Below are 24045 nucleotides of genomic sequence, written 5' to 3' on the forward strand. Positions count from 1 at the left end.
AGAAATAAAACAAGATGCATCCTTAGCATCATTTAAGCACCTAGATCCAACCACACCTGAAACCACAGGATCCTGGTATTTTTCCATTTTGTGAGCCAATAAATTCCCTTGTATTCTTTTTTCTTTTTTTTACATTCCCATATATTCTTAAGCTAGCTTGAATTGAACTTCTATGATGAGCATCTGAAAGACTCCAGTATAATATAGGAGTCTTGGTCCAGCAGAGCTGTGAGTATTAGCCACAGCCTACAGGATGGCCACTGAAGCCATCAAAGGAATAGGCTCTTAGGTTGAACCCTAAGCTGTAGAGGACCAAGAGAGCCTAACCTGGGAGGAAAAAGCAAAGGATGAATCTAGAAGTACAGTGGAAAGTTCATTAGATGGAGATGGCAATTATTGTAGTTGGAGAGGCATTTCTCTTTCAATATGCGAGAAGCGGAGCTAGAACAAAAGTGAGAAAGTAAAGGTCACTCCAGGACAGACTGTATTCATCCTGAGTCCAGGCCAGGCCTTCCCCATACAGGGGTCTCTCATTAGGTCCATAAACCAGTGGTTCTTGGTGTGTTTGGGGAGCAACAAGTCTTTCATTTATGTCATCATGACTATGGTGGCCATGCAGTGCAGTAAAGAGCACAGGCTTCAGAATCGAACCCTCTTGGGCTCAAATCTTACCTCTGATTACTGACTTCCACCTTTCTTCTCTTTCTTAACTTGGTGACTTTAAACAAGTTGCTTCTTCTCACAAAGCCATAGCTTCCTCCTCAGAACTTGTACCCCCATCATCTCTTGACCATAGCAAGAATCTCAACCCATATCCCAGTTTGCAACCAAAATGACTTTTTTAAAGATAAACCAGATTATGTCACTCACTCCCCTTACAACTTTTCCATGATTCTGATCATCTTTAGAATGATGACCTCCAAATTATTCAAAGATCTTTGAGTCTCTGAATCATCTAAAATGAAACTCCCCTTACCTTTCTGGCTTCCTAGCTACTTTTGTACTTGCTTCTTGTTTTTCTTCAAAACTAGTTAATAATATGAGAAATTAGCATTTATTGAGCACATACAACATAACAGGCACTGTTTTTAAGCATTTTACTTGAAATAAGCGATTCAACCCTTTTTGCAACCCTATAAGGCATACTATTATTATCCCCACTTTACAGATGAGACAACTGAGACACAGAGAGGTTACGTAAGTTGTCCAGGGTCAGGCAGCGAGTCTACAGCCAGGTTGAAAACCAAGGTGTCTCTTTCCAAGGAACAGATTCCCCTCTGGAGCCTCCAGAAGAAAGCAGTCCTGTTGACATCTTGACTTGAGCTCAATGAAAGTGATTTTGTACTCCTGGCTTCCCGAACTGTAGGAGAAAATATTCGCATTGTTTTAAACTGGCAACTTTGTGGTAATCTGTTACAGTAGCAATAGGAAACACATACAGTGCTTTAGCACAGTCAGTTTCTGCTGCCAGGAATGATCTTCTTTTACACCTTTTGTCTTCCTCGCCTCGCAATTACTCTTCAGTTCTTAGTTTCAGGTTTGTCTCCTCAAGGCTGCCTCCCAAAGACATCCATTCCAGCCTTCTCCTGCTTAATCCTCACAACAGTTGTAACTCACAGTTAATGAGTGTTACTTACTCCTCAACTAAATCCCAGGGACAACGTACTTGTATTCCAAGAGCCTAGACCAGGGCTTTGCAGTTTATAAATATTTGCGGCACATAGGGCCACAGGATGCTTTCAAAAGATCATGAAGGTAAGGAACGTGGTACAAGTCCTGGCACACTAACATCCCAGAAGTAGAGCTCAGCATGAGATCTGGTAAGCAGAAGCTAAGGCCCCCGATCTTAGGTAAATCCCAGGGCAAGTGCTCTGTGGTGTCTCCTTTTCCTCAATACTCTGCGCACTGCTCCTCTTTCCTGTAAATTCTGATAGCCATCCAGGCTTGATGGCCACACCGAATATTTTAGAAGGAAAGGATCTGGGCAGTCCCAAAATACAATTAAATACAGAGGAACCCAACAAGCTGCATTCTGTGTTGAGGGCATGGCAAGCCCTTTGGGCCAACGAGTAGAGCCGTTGGAATGGGTAATTCCAGCCCATTCTTGGCCTTGTAATGGATGTATGAGCCTCCAACTGGGCAAGGGACAGACCTTCTGAGCCCAGATGAATTCTCATCATTTCCCCGGGATCCCTCGGATTAATGTGGTTCTCATGCCAAGGACCTGACAGCTTTATTAGCACCTATAATTCAACGCAAGCGCCAATGTGTTGGGAAACACTTTGAGGCTATCTTTTAAAGTCAACCTAATTCCCTCTCAAATGCCTCTTTGTTTGCCAAAGTGTCAACCACAAGACTTCCAGGTAGGCTGGGAGATGAGCTCCAGACAAGGGATCAGCGGGACGTGTCTGCTGGGCGCCCAAGTCACTTTGCTGGTAGCTGATGTCATTTCCAGTTAGTGTGCTCCTGGCAGAGGTGCCTGCAGATGCTCAGATGACATCACTGGGGACTGGCCCGTCACCAGGGAGATAACAAACGGGACCCAGCCCCAAGTGACTGCTGCCCCGGGAAGTCACGACTCATTTCTTGGCCCTGCTGTGGTCCTGGGTTGAAGAAACCCTGTGCTCCCACCCCCGCCATTCCACTCGATCAACACCCTCCCGCTGATGGCTTTGATTAAATAGAACACACTGGGACATGTTGGGTTCATCCAAAAGTGTTCAGAGACTCTGCAATAAAAGAAAGATTGGGCAAGTTCGATGTAGCAGACACAGTTCAATTTTTCCTGGGTACACTCCCTCCTCTAGAAGAGGTGAGCCCATCCCCACCCACAAAGGCTGGATCCCCATTGTTCTAAGCCAATCATTCATTCATTTGTTCATTCATTCAACAAACACTATTGATACACTCCAGGCATTTGTTCTAGGCTCTGAGGATGTAATTGTGAATAAAAACAAAGTCTTCGCCTTACTGAAGTCCTAGTTCTAGTTAGAGCAACAGAAAATAAAATACATATTGTATAATACATATCCAATGTAAGGCCAGGCAATGGTAAGTGTTAGGAAGAAAAATATGGCTGGTTTTTTAGATAAGAGGACAAGGAGAGGTAATACTTGAGCAGCGATGTGAATGAAGGGAGGGCACAGGCCTTATATCTGGGGAGGTGTATTCCAGTCAGCGGGGACAGCAAGCACGGAGGCCCAAGGGCAGGAATCAGCACTGAGGGCCACCCAGAGGCCAGTGTGGCTGGTGTGATGTGGGCAGGGCCAGGCTGTGGAGACCCACGGAGGCCATGGAATGGACTTTGGATTTTGTCCTAAATGCGATGGGAAGTCATTGGAGCCCTTCAGTAAGGGAGATAACTGACCAGACTTACCTTTCTAGAAGATGACACCAGCCACCATGTGGAAAATAGACTAATGCCGGAGGCAAGAGGGGGCATGGTGCGAAATGGGAAAGGTGGACCCACCTGGTGGCAGGGGACGTGGTGATAACTGGTGGGATTCGGGAAATAATCTTGAAGATAGAGACACAAGGATTTGTTGATGGATTTGGTGTGGAGGGTGAGATAGGAAAACTCCAAGTTGCATAAAGAAGCCATTAACTGAGATGAAGAGCACTGGGAGAGGAGCTCTTCTTGGGGGTGGGTGGAAAGGATCTAGAGTTTGAGTCGGGATGCATTTGGTTTGAAGAACCTATTACACATCCAAGTGGAATGTTAAATAGGCAGCGCTTGAATACGGGGTGTGGAATTCAGGAGAGACCAACCCTGGTTCCCTGACTCATGAATGGTTTAGGCTTTGACCTGGGATATGATTCTGCTCCATGAGACATGGCTGCTGGGGGCCTCTGGGCAAGGTCTCCTCATTCCTAGTGAGGAATTAAGATTGAATGGAATGAATTAACAAGTCTCTCAGATTTTGTTCATCTCTGAAGTCACTCAAATCCTTGACGTGCACTGGAATTGGAGTTCAGAGACCTGGGTTCTAACTCTGGTTCTTTTACTAATTGCAATCCTGGGCAAAGGCATGCCTTTTTGGAGCCTCAGTTTCCCCACCTTCACAATGAGGAAATTGGTTTAGATGATCTGTGTGGGCCAAATGGTTCTGACATGCTGTGAAGTTATAAGAACACAGGGCTTTGGAACTAGAAACTCTGAGATTAATGTTCACTTTCTTCTCCTTGATTCCAGGGTCATATTATGACTCCTCTCTATTTTGCAGTTTCCTCATATCAGAAATGGTGACCTCTAGCACCTTCCAGCATTAATTTCCATTAAGTCACAGCATAGTTGCCAGGCTACTTGTTTTGATGGAAACAGTGAGAAAATCCCTAGGAAGGCAATATTCATGAGTAAACAAACCTCTTGATGTAAACACACTCATGCACACACACACACACACACACAACCTGGCAGACCAAACTTTTCCTTTCAGAACAGCTATGCCCTGCCTCCCTCTGGGTTCTGAGGCTGGTAGGATGGGTACTAGCTCTTCTTGGGGACAAAAACATTGTCTTTGGGGTTCTTGCCTTCCTTGACAGCTCATCTCCAGGAGCTAAGAGCTACTCTAAGAATCTTGAGCTTAGTCCTGCTGGGTCATTCCTATGTGTCCACCACAGGGCTATTAGGATGACCAAAACGTATTGAAACTATAATGCTCCTAGCCCAGGCCTGGCACTCAGTGAGTGTCCAAACTGTGCTGCACTCAGCCTCCCATGCCCCACAGCTGCCAAACAACTACAGCAAGCACTAATGGTAGAGTATAAGACAGTTTTGGTCTAATTGGAATTTCTTTGGTCTGCATTTATATCAACCCCATGTTGTCAGCATTATCTGATCAGTATTGCATATGAAGGTTACTTAATAAGAAATGGGAAAATAAATATATTAGTACTTAATTAGCTTTATATTTGATGATTCACTCTTTAAAAACATAGGTGAGGGGAGATTGATAAAAGGAATTTTCAGTATCAGGAAGGGTGGAGACCAGCAGGCTAAAATATCACTCCCAGAGAGGCATAAGCATTAAACAAGGGGTTGTTGGTCTGAATATCCCAGTACAATCCCTCCTTTTGATAGCTGGGGCCTAAGAATCTCAGAGGCATGCTGGAACCAAACCACAGGTCCAAGGGAGAGAGGGGAAGGGACACTGTACTAACTGACTAATGTCATTTTCAGTCCCCTGGCTCTTAGCAGAAATACTACAGGCATCCATATAACCTCATCAGGGACCAGGATGTCAACAACAAGGCAGATACAAAGAGTTCTGCTTGACATGCCTGTCAATTCCAAGGGTTTAGAATACTGTAATTCATTTCCTAAACTTTTCCAAAGTGTAGGAATTTCAGGCATTGGAATGTGGCATCACAAATAGTTTTGAGACAGATAGAGCTTGTATTAGTTGAGATAGGCTTGGTTTGCTGCAGGAACAAAGAACCTCTAAAGTTCTTCCTCTGCCCCTTTTTTTCACCTCGTGGTCTGTCCTCACCATTTGCTACAGCAGGTGGGCTCCATCCAGGCAGCATGGAAAGGGTAGGCATGGTCTCTGATGCTTTCAGACTTATAGTCAACCAGCTATTAACCCCAAAAGAAAGAGAGAATTTGCATCTCTTGGTTACCATATATAAAATCCCAGGAAGGACTTTGATTGTCCCGGCTGGGATTGGGTGCTCATCTATTACTGTGGCTCGATCCAGCTTCATCCATCTGCCTTCCCCACTGAACTATGAGCTTGAGAAGGGGCGGAACGCATCTGGTGGAACCACTCAGCACAAACCAGGAAGAACAGAACTGAAAGTAGAGAAGCCTGAACAACAGGGGTGGTTCATAACCTGACTAGTCAACTGATGATCAAAACTTTATTACATGCAACAGCAGCAGCAATTCCTCCTTCCAGAGTCAATAATAAAAATGTCTTCCATGATGGTTTACAAAGCAATTTTATAATCTTTTTTTCCCTTCGATTACATTCAACAAATATGCAATGGGAGTCTTTCAGGTGTCGGGCACTGTGCTTAAGACAAGCTATGGTGTCACCCTTAACCTCAGAAAACTCTCAGTACAGTTCTCAAGAGAGATATTAGACCATTGAGGAGCTATTATTATCTGAGGTACTTATGCATAGCATTTGCTATGGATTGGGTACTAGGCTAAGTGCCTGACACATATTAGCTCATTTAATCCTTAAAATGATCCCTTGAGGTAGATACTATTCTTAACCTTGGTAGTTGGGCAACTTATCTAGAGGCCCCAGCCAGTAAGTGACTGGGCCAGGATTCAAGCCCAGGAGGTTGGCTCCGGAATCAATGCCCTTGGCCATCATCATCACTCTCAACAACTGGGTGAGAGCTAAAAGGGAAAGTAGAGGGGGCCAAGGAGGGCTCTAGCATTTAACCCAGCAGCAGGTCAGGAAAGGCCTTCTTTGCTGAGGCCTGAAGGAACCCACAAGGACACTGGGACCTATATAGTGACAGAAAACCTCAAGTGACTTGTCCAGTCATATAACAAATAAGGGGTGATTTAGGTCTTCAAAGCCAAGTCTGCCAGCCTTCAAAATCCAGCATTCTTTTCAGGAATGCGAGCACAAAGGCTTGTGGCAGTGGCTGCCCTCTAAGCTGTGCTCATAAGTTATCCAGCGTACTCCAGCATAAGTTCCCACCGGCGATTCCAAATAATCTTAACATAAAGAATCAGCAGTTGATGGGACCACATTCTCTGTACATCCCATAAAGAAGTTAGAAGCAAGTAGTGCTTCTGGTAATTGCAGAAGATAATGTATGTGTGTGTGTGTGTGGGCATGTGCGTGCTTAATTTTGAAATTAAAACAGAATGACCTTGTCTCGAAAAACATGAAACAACAATTGGAAGTTATTTGCTTGTATTCACATTTAGAATTTAAGGATATTCATATGAGCAAATACAAGATAAGGGGTTACAGTACTGACAAGGGATGGAGGGCCTTCAGAGAGGTGGATTATTATTCATTCAGCCATAATGATTAACAGTAAAAAATCCACTATTGCTGTTCCCCAGTCTGGGGAAGAAAAGGAGCTTTTGTTCCGGTTGTTCCCGCCACCGCCCCCCCCCCCCCCCAACCGAACTAAAAAGCCACATCTTTCTTTCCAGGGAATGTATTAAAAGGAGGGGTTTCCACAGACCTGGAAAAAAGCCAGGATATTTTGGAGTCAAGGGCCCCTGCCCCTCCCCCTGGCCTGTGCCCTTGCAAGGGAGGAGAAAATAAATGCTCAGGCTAAGAGCTTAGCCAAGAGGGGGAAAGGGGACCAGCTCCACCTGGAAGGGTTAATCTGAAGGGCTGAGAGTAGGCGGCATCAGATGGCAAAAGCAGGGTAACAAGGTCATACCAATAGTGGCTGGTCACTAGCTCTCACTGGGTCTGTACACTTCGCGTTCATTAGCTCATTTTATGAGGTTGATATCATTACATCCCCCACTTCGCAGGTGAGAGACTGAGACCCCTGGGTTCACTTGCTCCAATGAATGGTGCTTCTAGAAAACAGAGGATCCAGAATTGAAGCCCCGGCAGGGTGACTCCAGCAGCAGCACCCTTAACCGGGATGCTGCAGCGAAAAGGGCCCTCTGGAAATCTCCATCCTGTCAGTTTCAGTCTTGGGATCTTCTGAGATGCTCCTACAGGGAGCGTCCCTTAGGTGAGTTCTGCTGGCCAGAAACTTGACACTCTCCAGTCGTTGCTGGTTTACAGCTGCCTCCTTCTTACACACTGGCAACTTAATTTCGGGCTCAGTGCTTCCTTCCCTGGGGAACGGGAAGAAAGCAGTGAGAGAGCGGCGAGCTAATTACTTTTGAGGAAATCAGACAGCATTATAACCAGCCTCTCAGCAAAGTGATGAAAAAGCTATTGTTGGGGCGCCTTGACACCAGAAGGAGGGAGAGAGGGATTTTCCTGAATCATGTCTCATTTCTTATTTAGGCTTCACACTTTTCCCGGGGCCTCCGGGCGGGCAGCCTTCCAGGCCCCATCGCTGTGACTGACTGAATTCCTGAGGTAAGTGTTCTGTCACTCCGGGCAGGGAAGGGGCGGGCGGTGGCCGATGGCCCCCTCGGCTCAGCCCCCCCCCCCGACATTGTACACGCTAATGCAATGTGAAGTAGCACGTCTAAATAGCCTGTCCAACTTTTTTGATGTTCTTGAACTCACAGATGGGATTCATTTCCACACTGTTCGCAAAACATAAACGATACAAGGACATTAAAGAGCATTAAACTACTTGATGACATTTTGGTCACATTAATGAAAAGTGGCATTTGCAAACTACCAGAAAGAAAGAGAAAGGGGGTGGGGGCAGAGGGGGGGATGAAGGGGAAGGGAGACAAAGCAGAGGGGGGGAGGGAAGGGGAGGAGAGGGATTTGAATCCATCTCAAGTAGAGAAGAAATGTGGGGAGTCCCAGCTCTAGCCACCTGGTTGGGACCTCGCTGAGCATGACCCAAGCAGTGGACATTTTCAGTGATGAGGCAGATCTGCAGAGCATGCCCACACCTCCGTTGTAAGCAGTGCAGACGTGCTAATATATTAATGTTCCCTTCCGGGCTGACTGGTTTGGCCAAAAATAATCTCACATCGCACCGGGATACCAGAGAGGACAAGAATGTCGACTCACCTCCTCCAGGAAGGCCTCTTTGATTCCCTCCCTAGGCTAGATGAGGGATCACTTCTCTGGACTCCCAGAGACCCCGTGCTCACTCTCATAACCTGCGTCACTCTGCTATTTAATCACTGATTGACTTGCCTGAATCTTCCCCACACTATTGGCTTCTTGAGGGTGCAAACCAGCGTCAGCAGCTTAGCTTTTGAAGAGACAACTTTGCCTGGGCTGAAATTCCAGCTAGCCCATGTATTGGTTTTATGACCTGGAACCATTCATTTATTAACTTCCTTGGGCCTCAGCTATGTTATCTGTAAAATGGGGTTAAGAAGAAAACCTAGCTCACAGAGCTGCAGTGATACCTAAATGAGAGAATGAATAGAAAATACATAGCACCATGCCTGGCCCACTATACACAGCACATGGTACTGATTAGCATCACCATCATGCCCAACAGCCGATGGCACTGGGCACACAGCAGGCATTCAATAAAAACAGTTGAATAAATGAGTCTCACCAGACAAGAGGACAAGAGATTGGTCAAGGAGCCAAGGGAAGTGAAAATGGGTGGCAGAGATATTTTACAATTTATCAAGGCCTGGGTGCCTTGTTTTAAAACTTAAAAAAAAAAAAATTAGTACTGTGGTTTCTCCTGGGAGTGTCTGGGAAGATGCCCTGCTCGCTTCTCCAAGCAGCCGCGGCTGGGGAGTGGGGTAAGCAGGGCTCCCAGCAGCACCCCCACTCTGCTGCCTTGGCAGCGCTTTCTCCTTCCAGTCCGTGTGGTTACATTAATTGCTAATGACAATGGCAACCTTCACTCTGTGTGGTTTCCTGCCCTGATTCTGGATCCTTTACAAGGCTCCCTTTTCTTTTTTTCCCAGATAGGAAATGCAACCCGAGACGTGTGAAGAAAAAACACAGTGTGCTTATTGTCATAGCCTCCACTCCTCGCTGGGTCCCCGCCCGCTCTGTGCGTCTGGGGTGTCTGCCCCGCCACGGGGAAGAATAAACCCAGACTCAAATCATAGGAAATTCATCAAATGTGCTTCTCAGAGCCCTGTCTTTCAAGGTCTGCTTCCCTGCCATATGATCTCTATAAACCAAATCACTGTTGGCCAGGGCACAGGCCCAGAGGCGCCGGAGGCTCATGGATAATGAATGCCAAATGCATGTGACAATAGACTGATCAGGGAGCAGAATGGGAATTTCTGGGCCGTGCTTTTATATTGTATAAATGCATACATCCATATGTGCGGGCGGGCGTCTACGCACACACGCAGAATCAAGCACACACAAAATCCAGCACACAATGCATCTTAACAGAAGCCAGTTGTGGCCCACAGTGTAAGATTTGGATAACTCCTCTCTCAACCACTCTGTTAGATTATCAGGACAGACAAGCCTGTGGATCAGAAAAACAAAATAAAAGGGAGAGGGGGGCAAGTTTCAAATCCCAGTTCAGCTGGGAACAAGCTTTCGATATGGAAGAACCATAGACTTGCCTTAGAGATTCTAGAGACCTCGGACCCCCGGACAGCGACGATAACGAGAAACGAAAAGCAGGGACTCGCTCCTGGACACCAAAGGCAAAGGGGAGAAATTCCCCCAAACTGAATGAGTTACCATCTGATCTTTCCCAATAACGGCTTTGACTCTTCTTGGGCTGATCAACCCCTTCATTCACGCACCAGTTTGCCAGAGTGGCGAGGTAAGAGGCGGCAAGACAGGAAAAGAACTAAAAGGCCACCAGCTGAAGGCAAAAGGTAATTAATGTTATAGCCTTTTAGATTCTAGAAAATACTGCGCTTAAAACTGCAAGTCAACTAAGCGGCTGTCGGCAACCGATAAATGCTTCCATATTCACTGGCATCAGCAGTCTTCCCGTTACAAAAAAAAAGTAATAATACATACATATTAATGGATCACATTTTGTCCTTTGGGGAGCATAATTTTTAAAAGGGCCAAGGCAGCAATAATGGTTCCTTTAAAAATTCTAAATGCTGTAATTGTTTTCTCTGAATTATGGTGCTAGGATTTAATTAGTGATGAATGTTCGGTATGGGGTTTGGACATTTTTGATGAATTCAGCCAAACAGAAAAGTCGTCTTGTCCTCCCTGCCCCCTCCAAGCCCTCCACTTCCGTGCCTTCTCAAGGACCCCGAAATGCGTGTGCGCCCACGAGAACGTGTCCGCGACCGGATTTTATTTTCCGCAGTTTGGCCGTAGCTAAGAAGGAGATTGCTTTAACCGCAGTTCAACGAGGAACATGAAACGTGGTCAGTGAGGTCATGCAATTCAGCACAAGTTTTGAGGTTTTCTGGTTATAAGGAAGAAAAATAATAAAATGCAAATGGTAGAAATTCCTTCTTGGCGATATTCTTATCACTAGGAAGAAGTTGCCCAGGTCTGGGCCTGGATCTTTGGGCTTAAGGGGCTCATGGACAATAGGGCTAAAGGTGTGGGGGGTGAGGAGTGGGTGGGCGGTTCATTTATTCATTCATTCATTCAATAAATACCCATTAAGCGAGGTCTACTTGGTCCAACGAACTTGGGCACTGTGCACACGCACGGTCCTGGCAATGGGACACTTGCCTGGGGCTAAATACAATAGCTTTGTTCTTCTCCAAACCACTCCTTTGTGAAAGCAGCTGGAGAGTAGCCCGGACCAGCCGCCATCCACACTGGGCAGAGTCAACGTGGCCTACACAGCAGGGAGACCTTGCCCACCCCTCTCATCCACCTTCAGGGTTTCTTTCATTTGAGACCTGGAGGCTTTTCCTGGGTTCCCAGTCCCCTCTATTAACATGCAAATACCCCTGGGAAAGGTCGCACCTTGAGACCCCATCAGTTAACCTCTTGCTCACCAATTCCTTCTTAGCAAGGATTATAGAAATAGAACACCCAAAAACGCTTGGGGGTGGGTTTAGGGCTTCTGGGGAAATGAGGTAAAAAGGCCCCTTCCTACTGCCAAGATTTTCCTGAACAGTCTACTCGATCTAACACAATAAAGCAATGTATTTATTTCAATAAAGGTCGATTTAAGAAAGAAAAAAAAAAACCCTGTAAAACAAACTGAAATGTTATTTGCATACCTTTGAAATCATTACATTTAAATTAATTCACAAATCAGATATCATCCTGGGTCTCACCAGGTGTTCCAGATAAAGGATTGGAAAATATGGTCTTCATCCCTGCCTTGATTAAGTCACAAGTGTCACCTGCTTCACAAGTTTGCCCAAATAATAAAAATGCTGCCTCCAAAAATGGCAGGCCACAGCGCTCAATAGAGCTTCTTCTTTCACCCTTTCACCACCTCCTCGTTTCTCCCTCGCATCTCCCACCCCGCCCCCACCTACCCCTTTCCACCACCCTTGTCTCCAGCCTCTTAGCATAACACCCTTCCTCTTCCTCTCCTTTGTCCACGATAGTTTTCTCTAAGGCCTGTGGACACCCATTGGTCCAGCTGCTCCAGGAGCTTTTGACATTCTTCCAAGTCAAGCCCTTAGAAGGCTGTTCTGTAGAGGGTTATGGTAAAGAGCATAGGATCCACAGGCAGCCAGAGCAGGCCTGGCTTCTATTCCTTGGTCCGCCACATCTAGATACTGGAGGCAAGTATACCCCTAATCCACAGTTAACTCATCTTTCTTTTGAGAGCAATAAGTGACATAATGCACATAAAGTGCCTACCATAGTGCTGGCACATTGTAAGTGCTCAGTTAAATATTTCCTATAGCTATTGTTATAACACACTCTCTTCTTTATGAGGTGCGATTCCAAAGGAATGTTTGGGTGGTTTAAAAAGAGCATCATGATGTACATATCCTGTGAGTGTAGATTGCCAAACTTGCTCCCTTAAGGAAATGTTTACTCATTTCATCATTGTTATCATTGATCATAATTGATACTCACTCATTCATTTATTCATTCAGCAAGTATTCGTTGTGGCCAAGCAGGGAGCAAGGCACTTAGGAGACAGAGATGGGCAAACTTGATCTCTGGCTTCCAGGAGCTCAAATCTAGTGACTTACAGGGAAATTATCACAGGTGAGCAAAACAAAGCTATGAGAAAACTCTGCCAGTGAAGGACCAACTGCTGGGGTGGTTGGTGAAGACATCCAGAGAGACATTTGAGCTAAGTTTTAAAGGAGGATAATATTTGTTGCAAGTTATTAGGACTCTTCCATATGCCAATTACTGAGTTAGGGGCTCTGTTATTTTAATTTATTCCACAAAATAACCAGGCAAGGTAAATATTCTTATTTTACAGAGAAGAAAACAGAATTTCAGGGAGGTGAAGACGTGTGCTTATGTTCTTGCAACTGTTATGTCAGAGAATAATTGAGATTTCAACCCAGGCAATGTGATTCTCAAGCCCGTGCTCTTCCTTGCAACATCCTGAGGCACTCAGATCAGAAAGGAGATAAAAGAAAAGATCTTTTTATTTATAGGTGCATCTTCAGATTTTTAAAATTTTTGTAATATTTAATACCCATAAAATATGCTAAGATATTTAAGTTTATTTTTCATTATATGGAAATGTATATTTATTTTAGGAAAAAATGGAAAGCACAGAGAACCAAGTATAAATATATATTTAGTTGAATAGTTGCCAGACATTTTTAAACTTAGAGAAGGAGGGTCCTATCTGCTTACAAATATGATCATATTTTTTACTTCTTTGTAACTTCCTTTTTTTACTTAAGAGCAGATCAAGAACATTCTTTGATGTCAGCAAATATGTTATCCTTATTGATCACTATTAAATGTCTTTTGAATGGATACTGCCATTAATGTTACCTGTTCTCTTTCCAGACATTAAGCTTAATTTCATTTTTTTAATTATCACGAATAACACTGTGATGATAATCCTTTATACAAATGCCTTTGCATGTTTGTCCAATCATTCTCTTGAAATAGATTTATGGAAGGGAGAGTTACTGGGTCAAATGTTTAAGATCTTTGATGTATTTTGCCATAGTGTGTTTCATCATGTACAAATTTATACTTCCATTAACAATTTATGAAAGTGGTCTGACATTTTTATTTCTCTATATTGCTATATTCATCATTTTATCTTACTGATTTTTATAAGAGTTCTTTATATGTTAAGGCCATGAGCCCTTTGTCTTTTATATATTCTATAGTATATTTGCCATGCAAAAATATTTAATTTTCTACGGTAATATCTATAAATTTTTATGTTATCTGCTGTTGACAGATATTTAAAAAAGCCCTACCTAATCATGATCCTAAATTTTATTCTGGTATTTTGTGTCCTCAGTTTCTGTATTTTACTCTGTAATCAGTCCAGAATTTACTGGTAGCAGGAAAGAATCCAAATTATTTTATTTCTAGACTTTGTCTCCTATCCAATCCCTGCCTATGAAGTATTGCTTTTTTTTTTTATTTGTTAGATACCAATTAATACATACTGAGTAACTTTCTGCAGTGATCCATTAGCCTATTTGTCTATTCTGCATTGCAGAATTGTGATATCTTAATTATTACTGCTCTGTAGCATATTTAATGTCTGAGTGCCTGTCTCCTCTCATCATTTTTCTTTTTCAAAGATTTTTATATATAGTCTTTTCTGATCTTTTCTTCCAGAACTTAAGAGAATAACTTTTAAAAGCATGACAGTAATATGCATGAAAGGTGCATTGTGTTTTTCAAAAAAGTCTCAACTTTATAGCCACCCTGGGTTCATTTTCATACTGAATAGTAGTATTTTGACACTTAGCTTCAGTCATGTCCAATCTTTCACTGAACCTATTTTGTCTTATTTGCTAAGGAAGTGGGCCGAGAAGTTCTGTTAATTTTGCCCTTGAGTAAAGGCAGCATAGCATAGTGAGGTAGAGTGTGGGATCTCACCCACTTCACCTGGGTCACCTTGGTAAGCTATCGCACCTCTCTGGGCCTTGGTGCCCTCATGTGTGGCAGGGAGGTGACAGCAGCACTACCTTGCACTGTCTGAGCTACAGATGGATGGCCCCTGGAGAAGGCCTGCACCAAAACAAATGCTCCATGGACATTAAGTGGCATCATCATGTCCCAGAGGTCTTGTCATGCCCCGGGTCTGCTAATACGGCTTACCTTGGAAGAAGGAGATGGACGGGGAGACATTAAATTAGGAAACCTAGGTTAGGTAAAATAGGATGTCCCAAGTTTTTGCAAATGTTTTTGGGGAAAAGAAGTTGTTCTTAAGTTGTCATCCCTCACTGAGTCTAGAGCGCTGGGGCCTTAAAGCAAGCTGAGGCCGGACCACAGAGTTGGTGCCACCTGCTGTCAGAAGAAGGCGTCCCGCTGTGGGAGCCTGTCCACGCCCGTTCGTCTGACCTCCTGCGTCTGCTTGGCACCCTCGTTTTGACCCCTTGTCAGTCCTATCCGTGTAGAGCCCACATTTGCTTTCACACTTCGGTTCTCCTTCCCTCCCTCTGATCAGAGGTCTCCCCTGGTGTCAGCTAAGAATCTGAGTGAGCTCCAGAGTCAGACTGCACAGGATTAAAATCCCAGGCCAGTTTAATATCGGTTCTCCTCGCCTGAAAAATGGGAATGTTATACCTTCTCTGCCAGGTCATTGTGGGGATTAGGCGAGAAGAATACACGTAAAAGCACTTTGTAGGTTTGGTTCCCGGTGCCTGCCCATGCCAAAAAAAAAAAAAGCATTTTGTAGAGTGCCAGGAACATGGTAGGTGCTCATAAATGTTATCATATCCATAAAGAACGTTTAATTCTAAGTAACAGAAAACCCGACTCTAACAGTTGGGTAACTTAGAATGTTTGATTGGATGGCTTAGAATATTTGATTCAGGGACTTAACCAAGTTACGAAGAATTGGTTTGTTTATTCTTCCATTTGTCTCCCTTTTTCTTCACCCTGTTCTTCATATGTCAGCTTCACCCCAAGGTGGGCTCCTTTTCATGGTCCCCAAATGGCTACCCAAAGAGGGCCACACCGCAAGCAGCAATTTCTCCAGGAAAGTGAGAAAGTGCTCTCCCAGGAAACCCTGAGAAATTTCTCTTCTAAAGTCGGTTGTCAGAATTGGGTCACAAGTCCTTCCCTGGCCCGGTAACTCCACTCAGGAGGTGAGATGTGTCCATTAGCCTAGGTCTGCACCACACACCAAGAGGCAGACTCAAATCTGCCATAGTGTGTTTCATCATGTACAAATTTGTGCAATGTACTCAACACAAGCATGTATCAACAGTGTAAGAGCTGCATCGAGGCAAGGAGGGTGAAAACAAGGCCAAAAATCAGAATAATTACCTAGAGTAGGGGAAATGAATATTGGGGCTGTCAACTGAGAAATAAACTGAGTTGTAGGTAAAGCAAAATTAGTACCCATGGTTTTTGATTGAGAGCAATCCTAAAGCCAAAAAAACTGACAGGATTTGTTTTAGGATTGGGCTAATTTTACAATTAGGATTGACATATTTTACAATTGCTTCGCATGGGATAGTTTCTTAACCTGGTAGACAGTCTGGGCATCTGGTTACCCAACCTGCAACCAGATATTCCTTGTTGTATGAAAATTGTCTTGAGGGTGGTAGACAACTTATTGTTAATTTCACCCATCTGTGACCACCTTATCCTTACATGGGAACCTTCTTAGGTCTTTGGAAGCCCAGGCAGTAGGGGCTAGAATAGCGTTTAAATACCCTACCTGTGCCCACCAAAATGATTATGTGCTTGTTCTCAGTCAAGACAAAGGTCAAGTGAAATGTTAGGGAGGTGGCCGTCCGTATAACAGAAAAAGAGGAAGAAGAGATTCCAGATATCTGAGCACTTGCCAAATAGGAGAAACTCCTGTAAACCAGAAAGACAATTAAAAGAACTGCTGCCACCAGTCCAAGCCAGAAGAACAAACTTCAAATGAAACTATAAGGACCAAAGTTCAAGATGTCCTTAACCAGAAGACACCCAAATGAAGGCAAGAACTTCAAGCAAGGAAGGAGAGTTTGAAACCTAGGGTTCTTAACCAACAGAAGCCCAGGTGGTTGGCAAAACAACAGAGTACAAGTGTCTCTTGCCCACTCCTCATTTCCCCAATCTCCAGCAGAATAAAGATGAGTCGGATGGGCAAGTCTCCATTGAAATTGGAGGCACCATCTTCCAATTTCTTTTGGACTCTGGGCCAATAAGAGGAATGCTTAACCACCATGGAAGGGCTAAAAATGTCCTTTCTAAAGTATAACAGGAAAAATAGTAACAGTGATAATGTGCATAGTAAAAAAATAGAAAAATTAATAAAAATTGCCTTTTGCTAGAACAAAAATATCCTTGTTCCAAACCACTTGAGAAACAGTTATTCAGAACCCTGCTGAAGGCCAAAAATCTAATCATGTGTAGAGTTGAGTTTTTGCATTTTGTTTGTTTTTGTTTTTCCATTTTTTCTCTTTAGCTCCTTCCATCCCCAGATCTTGTTCTTTTTTAGGCTGCTCCCTTTCTCTCTTCTTTCGGTCGGCTACTCTCCCGGCTGTCCTTTCTTCCTCTATTTAAGTTTTATTAGCCACAAGTACCTGGAAAGAAGTCTAGAAGGGGAGGGAGGGAAGGTTCCCAGCAGAGCAGGACCTCCGGTCTGAGTGAGCCCATGTCCCACTGTCGAGGAGAACTTGGTCTCCCCGAAAGGTTGAATGGCAAGTCCAAGTGGGCCTTCACGCCTCCAGGTTGCTAAGCAACAAACACTTCAAGTTTGGAAATCTTTATCCACACCGGATATATTATCCTGGCAAATTGGACTTTCAGATCTGGCAGCAATGGAAAAAGTAACTTTTTAAAAATAGAGACAATTTAGATGATTTCAAAGACATCTGGTCTCTTTTTCCAGCAATGTATGACTCTTCCCGTTCACTTAGCACATTGGATCCAAACACTTCACATGTTCAAAAGCACAAGGTCCCTGAAAAAAAGAAGTGTTTCTGTCACAAAAAGCAGAGTCACAGAAATGCTGCCAGTTTTGGAAAAGCCTAGAACCAACGGGGGCACCGGCACTGGGTGCTGTTCTCCCTTCCTCCCTTTATGTGACTTTCCTTTAACCTGGGTTCTTCCAAGTGCTCCTTTCCCTCTGACCATCTCTCCTAGGACTCTCCATCCTGCCCTCTCTCTTTCCTTTCCTCACCCTCATCTCTCTTTCCTTTCCTCACCCTCATCTCTGTCCCTGCAAACTTCTATCTGGTCTTCTCTCTTTCTCTCTCACCTTCCTTCTCCCCAAGGGGAGACAGAATAAAGAGGCAACAGAATGGCCATAGCCAGGATTCTTGGTTTTACTCCGGCCCCATCCCCTCGAAGAAGGGTGGAGTTGGACGTTGTCTCCTTCATTCCTGAATCACAGATAAGGTAACTTCAGGGCACAGTCTCCCGCTCTGTGTCCCTCTTAAAATAAATTCACAGACAAACCCAAACCTCCTACACCTGCTTGTTAATAGCTAGAATTCCTCCAACAGAGGACATTACATTCCACAATTAAAAACCAAGTTTCAAGCATAAATAACAAACAACTTGCATCTGGGCAGCTCTTAATAGTTTTCCAAACACATCCAGCTGCTTTCAACCAATTCCCTCATTTGACCTCAAATAAAAAAAAAAAAAATCTGGAGATGAGAGCATGATTATTACCATCACCTACATTTCAAAATGAGGAAACTGAGGCTCGGTAAACTGAAGTTCCTTTCTCGAGGTTGCCCTAACCCAGTTCTGTCTGTCTCTAGAGTCCATGCTCTTCCTGACCCCCTCTTCACTTCTCAGAGAGGAAACTACAATGACTTCACAAGATAGGAAGCCTTCCCTAATCTCTTCAGACCCCAGTCTCTCCCTTCATTTCTATCTCTCTGAATTCAGCTTCAAACTGGGCTATTGAAACCTGTCAGTGGGGTATGCTGCCACCAGATGGCGGATGGCGCTTTGGTTTTTGGGTGAACTCCAGATTTTTACCTTAACCATGGGTGTCAAGTGTTTCTCTATATTTTAGCTTCTTATAATCAAAATTATAGTTGATTAGAAAAGTAGATAAACATAGCAGTAGTCCGTATCTATATAGAAGAATTGAAGTGAAGAATTGCATGTCAAGGAATAAATAGATAGGTCAACTCTGCCTATTAAAATGCTCATGGACTCAACCTAATTCTGACCACCAAGTCACAGCCTGCTCCGAGTTCCTGAGATGTTGACACAGGTACTCTCGGTTTACCGCCTTCCCGTTCGGGCTCAGGGTTCAATTCCCCAATCATTTGCCTAAAAGAAGAAGGCAGAGGGATTCTCAAACTTCAGTGCACCAAAGAACCACCTGGGAGACTTGCTGAAACACAGAAGTCTGGGTGTCAATCCCAGGGACTCTGATTCAGTAGGTCTGAACCGTACCCTAATGATCATCATTTCCAACAAACTCACTAGTGATGCTGAGGTCCCTGGACTGGACACCACATGTTGAAAATCACTAGGCTAAAGTACTCACCATGCCCTGCTCTCCTCAGCTTCCCCTTTTCCCTCACCTCTCACCACACCACGAAGAGAGAGCCCTCTTCCGTGGCCTCCCAGGTACAGTCTGGGGTCCGACTGGGAATGATGAGCCAATGGTTTTGGAAACTGTGGCTGGTGCCAAATTAATTTTAAGTGTCACTTTCAGTACATATTCTTGCTGCTCAGTGTCTCCTTCTGACCTGACATTCTCTGATCTCAATGCTTATCAAACTCTGTATAAAGAAAATGATAGGAAATGCTAGCACTTATTAAATCTGCCAGCACTGAGATAAGGATTCATTTTATTATCTCAGCTAAACGTCACACTCCTTTTTAGAGAGGAGAAAACAGAGGCATAAGAAATGAAAACCATTGTAGCGCCTGGGACTGAAGTACCAGTTGTCTGCTGCAGGATATGCTCTCACCTAATCCTGAGCTTTCAGTTTGGATACTACGAGTTAGATTCCTGGTTCCCTCCCGTCAGTCCCTCCGGCTCCTGGGGCTTCTGCAGCCAGAGCTCACCCCATCCGTCCCCCTCCAAGCCCACCTCCAGATTGCCCCAAAGCATCCCCAATCTAGATCTTCTGACTCGGTCTGCCAGGTAGAAATGGAGGCCCTGAGGGTCTTTCACAGTCTTAGGAGCAAAGATAGATTCAAACCTATTTCCCAGATGGTATTTTCTAAGGTAGGAAAATGGAATCAGATAGTTTATAGTGAGCTTCAAATAATCTCATTATGATGAGTTGAAACAGCAGCATGAAAAGTCTTCTCTCCTTTACTGAGAGAAATGTGCAAACATATTAAGAAAAGGAAAGAAAAGAAAGAGAGAGAGAAACTGGGGAAAAGGGAAAGATAGAAAGAAAGAAAAAGAAGGAGGGAGAGAGGAAGGAAAAGGGGGAGAGGGGTGGGAGGTGACAAAGAACCAATCTATAAGAAAGCAAAAAAAAAAATGGAAAGAAATTCTTAATTCGTTCAGCCTATAAAACATCTTAATAAGAGTATAAACTCAGGAACATAAAGGCTAAAAGGCAAGATAATGAGATTAAAAACAAAAAGGAGATTGCGGATCTAAGGAAACAGATTGAGAACCCAAACCACATCACTACAGAACTAATGCAAAAATTAGAAAGAGCAAGGAACAGGTATATTGCGCCAAAAATAAATTATTTATATGGATGAGTGTTCTGAAATAGTCAAAACAAATGAAGATGAAAACAAAGATAGTAGAGCAAGTACAGAGCAGATATTAGATAAAAGAGTCTAACAAATTTATCCAAAGATAGCATTTAAAAAATTATCTAAATGAGAAAAAAAATAATATGCAAATTTAAGACATCCTATAGCCCAGGAAAATTTAATACAGAAAACCTAAGATAGATATATGCTGGTAAGTCAAGTATGCAGAGAGTCAGGAAAAATAAATCATTATAAGGGGTTAAAATCAGGCTCTCTTGAGTCTTTTCCACATCACCATTTAGTGTCAAAAGACAGTGTTACCATGTTCGAAAATAAAGAAAGAAAGTGCACCCCAGGATGCTACAGCCACAAAAGAATGTTTTTAAAAACAAATGCCACACGCAGACTTTCCCAAACATGGAAAACCTAGGGCATGCAGCACCAATGAGCCCTCCTTGAACAAAACTATGTAACAATGACATCCAGCTGACTAAGAAAGAAGGGATGGTGGTGGAGAACTTAGGAACTGAAACAGTGAAAAAAGCACTAGTGGTGGCCAACAAGTCTATTTAATACAAATATTAAACACTTTCTCAAAGAAAATTGCCCTCACTGCCTTCCTTATTTACGACGGCAAACTGCACCCCTCCCCATCCGCAGCATTCTTGATCTTCTTTAACCTGTTTTATTCTATGGCACTTATCATTTTTGAACATACCATATGTATTTTGTGTGTGACTTATCCTTCCTCAGTAGATGTTAAGTCAAGGGAGGCTTGGATTGAATAATCACATGAAATATGAGAACTATTCTAGTTATGAAGCAGAAAGTAGAAGTTATAAGTCTGAACAATATACGAATAATAATATAACTAACAAAAATCAAATTTTTAGGGAGGAATGGTGGAAAAATATAAGAACGTGCATGTCCTTATTTTTTATAGCCCAGATACAATTGATAATAAAATCAAAACATGTAGTTTGAAAAGAAGTGATGATCGCCATCTCCTGATATTTTACATAATCACTTTGATTAGTCTTAAAAGGATTTTTCAGAAAAATACTATCCTGTAAAGATACAGTAAAGCAGCATTTATTCAATAATTTTCTGTAGTTTTACTTTAGTATATTTTCTTCTGTTAAATTCCAGTGAAGTTAAAGTTTAATACTTCATAGTTGAAAATGGTATGGAGAGTTATGGTCTCATTTTTATTAAAGTGTTGTTAGCTAACTATTTTTCTTTCTGTGAATATGAAAAGGAAGATAACAGTCATGATGTTTATTTACTCTCGAGGGTTATTTCTCAGTAGCAATATTTGGGGTTGTTTTGCTACTCCCATCTTTAAACTTTCCTTGATTATTTGAGCTGTTTATGAAGAGCATGTACCTTTTTTTCAAATACATAGAATGGGTTGCCTTTATTTCTTTAAAAGAAAGAAAAAATGGCTGGTAGGCCATGTGCCAACACACATAGAAATGTGTACGTACGTATACAGATATAGAGGTGGATATGGTCAAGACGATGGCATGACAGAGATGGCAGAGACACAGTTGTCACCCAGGGACACATGGTGGAAATAATAGAATGCGAGCCTTAACCTGCAGTTAACTTGCATTTCTTTCTGTTTAGCAGAACTCCCTCTTGGGCCTTACCAGATGGAAGGAAAGAAACTAATGCAGACCAGAAAACATACCAGGTGCTTCTCCATAAACTGATTTGGTTAAGCCTATGGGGGCAGGAATTCTTTCACCACTTTAGATGAAAAATCTGAGGCACAGAGAGGTTGTGAGTTCCCTAATTTCATACAGCAGGAGTGGTCAAACTAATAATAACAACTACTAATTAACAAGGATAATATGACTATGTATTGAGTCAACCAGTGAGCCAGGCCCTGCAGGGTCCCTCTTAATCCTCCACACAGCCTTGTGATGCCAACAATTTTTATTCTTATTTTTGAAATGTGGTGCAGAGAGGTGAATTGAGTTACCCAATGTCACAAGACTTGAAAGTGGCAGTGCCAGGGCTGTCTCGCACCAAAGCCTGTGCTATTTCCTCTACTCTGTACGCTCTTTAGGCTGGAAGATAATGGCTTTGCTGGACACCCTCAGGGGCCAGATGCAGCCATAAGTCCATCTAGGTCTCAGAGGGGCTGCAGATGTGCTGCTTGGGGACTGTGAGTGGGACTTCATGATTTCTGGGTGTCCAGAATCTAATGAAGGGTCTGGCAACCATTAAGGGCTCTGCTGCCTGCCACAGTCATGAACACTCTGGTCCCTCCTGGGTGTCCCTGCTGAGCTGTACAGACTAAAGGATGGCTCCAGTGATTTCCCAAGATGGCCCCAGGGCCAGCCCCCCGGGAACTTGGGTGCCATCCCAGCAGGCATTTATTGGGTGGCTCCAACATAATAAACACTCAGTCAAATAGGAGGCCTGGATGATGGTCACTTGGGTGTAGACAATGGCTCTGTCAAAGGAGTGTCAGAAAATCTGGCTTTCTATCTCTTTTTTCCCATTCCTTTGTGGTATGACCCTGCGGAAGTCATTTAGTGCCTCTGAGCCTCATTTTTCCCATCAGTCAAATGAAAGGGTTTTTACCATGGATAATTTCCAAGGTGTTACCCAGCTCCATACATTCATGATTTAGTCAGAGAAAGAAGTTTTTTCTTTATGAGGCCTGGGTGGTTGGGGCGTGGCTCTCTGAGAAAGTAAAATGGTGGCCAGGGAGCCAAGCCAGCAAGGAGCAAGAGGGCTGGATTCCTCCCCAGATGGAAAAGTTGCGACTTCAAGAAAACAAGGCTTTGAGAAAGGCCTTCTCTTTCCTCCCCCAGGTGGGTCTTGGCAGCTGATCTGCAGGCCTGGATGGACTACAGACCTTATGAGATTATCTGCTAATCATTGCCTGGACATGAGCACTCAAGAGGTGGCGCTTGAAGAATAAGATGCTTATTTTATGATGCAGTAAAAGAGAGGAAATCACCTTGGCTTTGTGCCTTGTCCTGCACTCAGTAAGCAAGCGGGCAGCCTGAGCCAAGCCTACCCTTGGCGAGGGCTCTGAGGGTTCAATGTTTCCATGCAGTGGCTGCCATTTAATTACAGGGCCTACAGGCAGGGGCCAGAGTTGGGGCAGGAAAGACAGGCACCCTATCCAAACAGACACTGAAAGTTTCGAAGAGCTAGGGACACACACTACATTGGCAATGTACTAGATTTGCAACTGGGGGATAAATCACTTGCCCAACTTGGGAAAGGAATTTCTTTCTAAATGCTATTACTGAAACAATCTATTATACTCTCTCTGAGCCACCCTGTATGCCCCACTTAGCACATTGTAATTCCTCCCACTCTCCATCAGGACATCTAGTGATGATTTTTGCCCAAAAGGCAAAAAGGTAAAACAGTACGCACGACCAACATTTACTGAGTGCCAGCTATGTGCTGGGCACTGCATTGAACACTTCAGCACTCACAAGAGTTAAAGCAAAGAATTAGCATTGATCTGGTAGTTTTACATGTGTTTCTTAATTTATTGAAGTTTTACAGTCGTGCAGATTAAGCCCAATAAATAACGAAGTTGGTGCAATTATCCCTATTTTGCAGATGAGAAAATTGAGTTCCAGAGTTGTTAAGCAATGTGTCCAAGGTCACACAGCTGGTAAATAGCCAGGAATCAACCCCAGACTGCCGTGTGCTTTTAACTACCATATACCTACCTCTCATAATTTAAATTTTAAATACAGGTCTCTGAGTTCCCCTTCCTTTGAGGGTTTTCCTTACTCTTGATTCGTATAGG

General features: G+C 43.5%; 1 long non-coding RNA gene across 1 annotated transcript; it reads left to right on the top strand.

Moving 5' to 3' along the window:
- Positions 1 to 12408: 12408 nt before the first annotated feature.
- Positions 12409 to 23224, top strand: LOC143643675 (uncharacterized). Its single transcript, XR_013156320.1, has 4 exons — positions 12409 to 12448; positions 12554 to 12668; positions 21888 to 21951; positions 23084 to 23224. It is a non-coding gene; the product is annotated as an uncharacterized LOC143643675 (long non-coding RNA).
- Positions 23225 to 24045: the final 821 nt, after the last annotated feature.

The sequence above is a fragment of the Tamandua tetradactyla genome, chromosome 8 (genome assembly GCF_023851605.1).
Source record: "Tamandua tetradactyla isolate mTamTet1 chromosome 8, mTamTet1.pri, whole genome shotgun sequence".
NCBI classification, from domain to species: domain Eukaryota; kingdom Metazoa; phylum Chordata; class Mammalia; order Pilosa; family Myrmecophagidae; genus Tamandua; species Tamandua tetradactyla.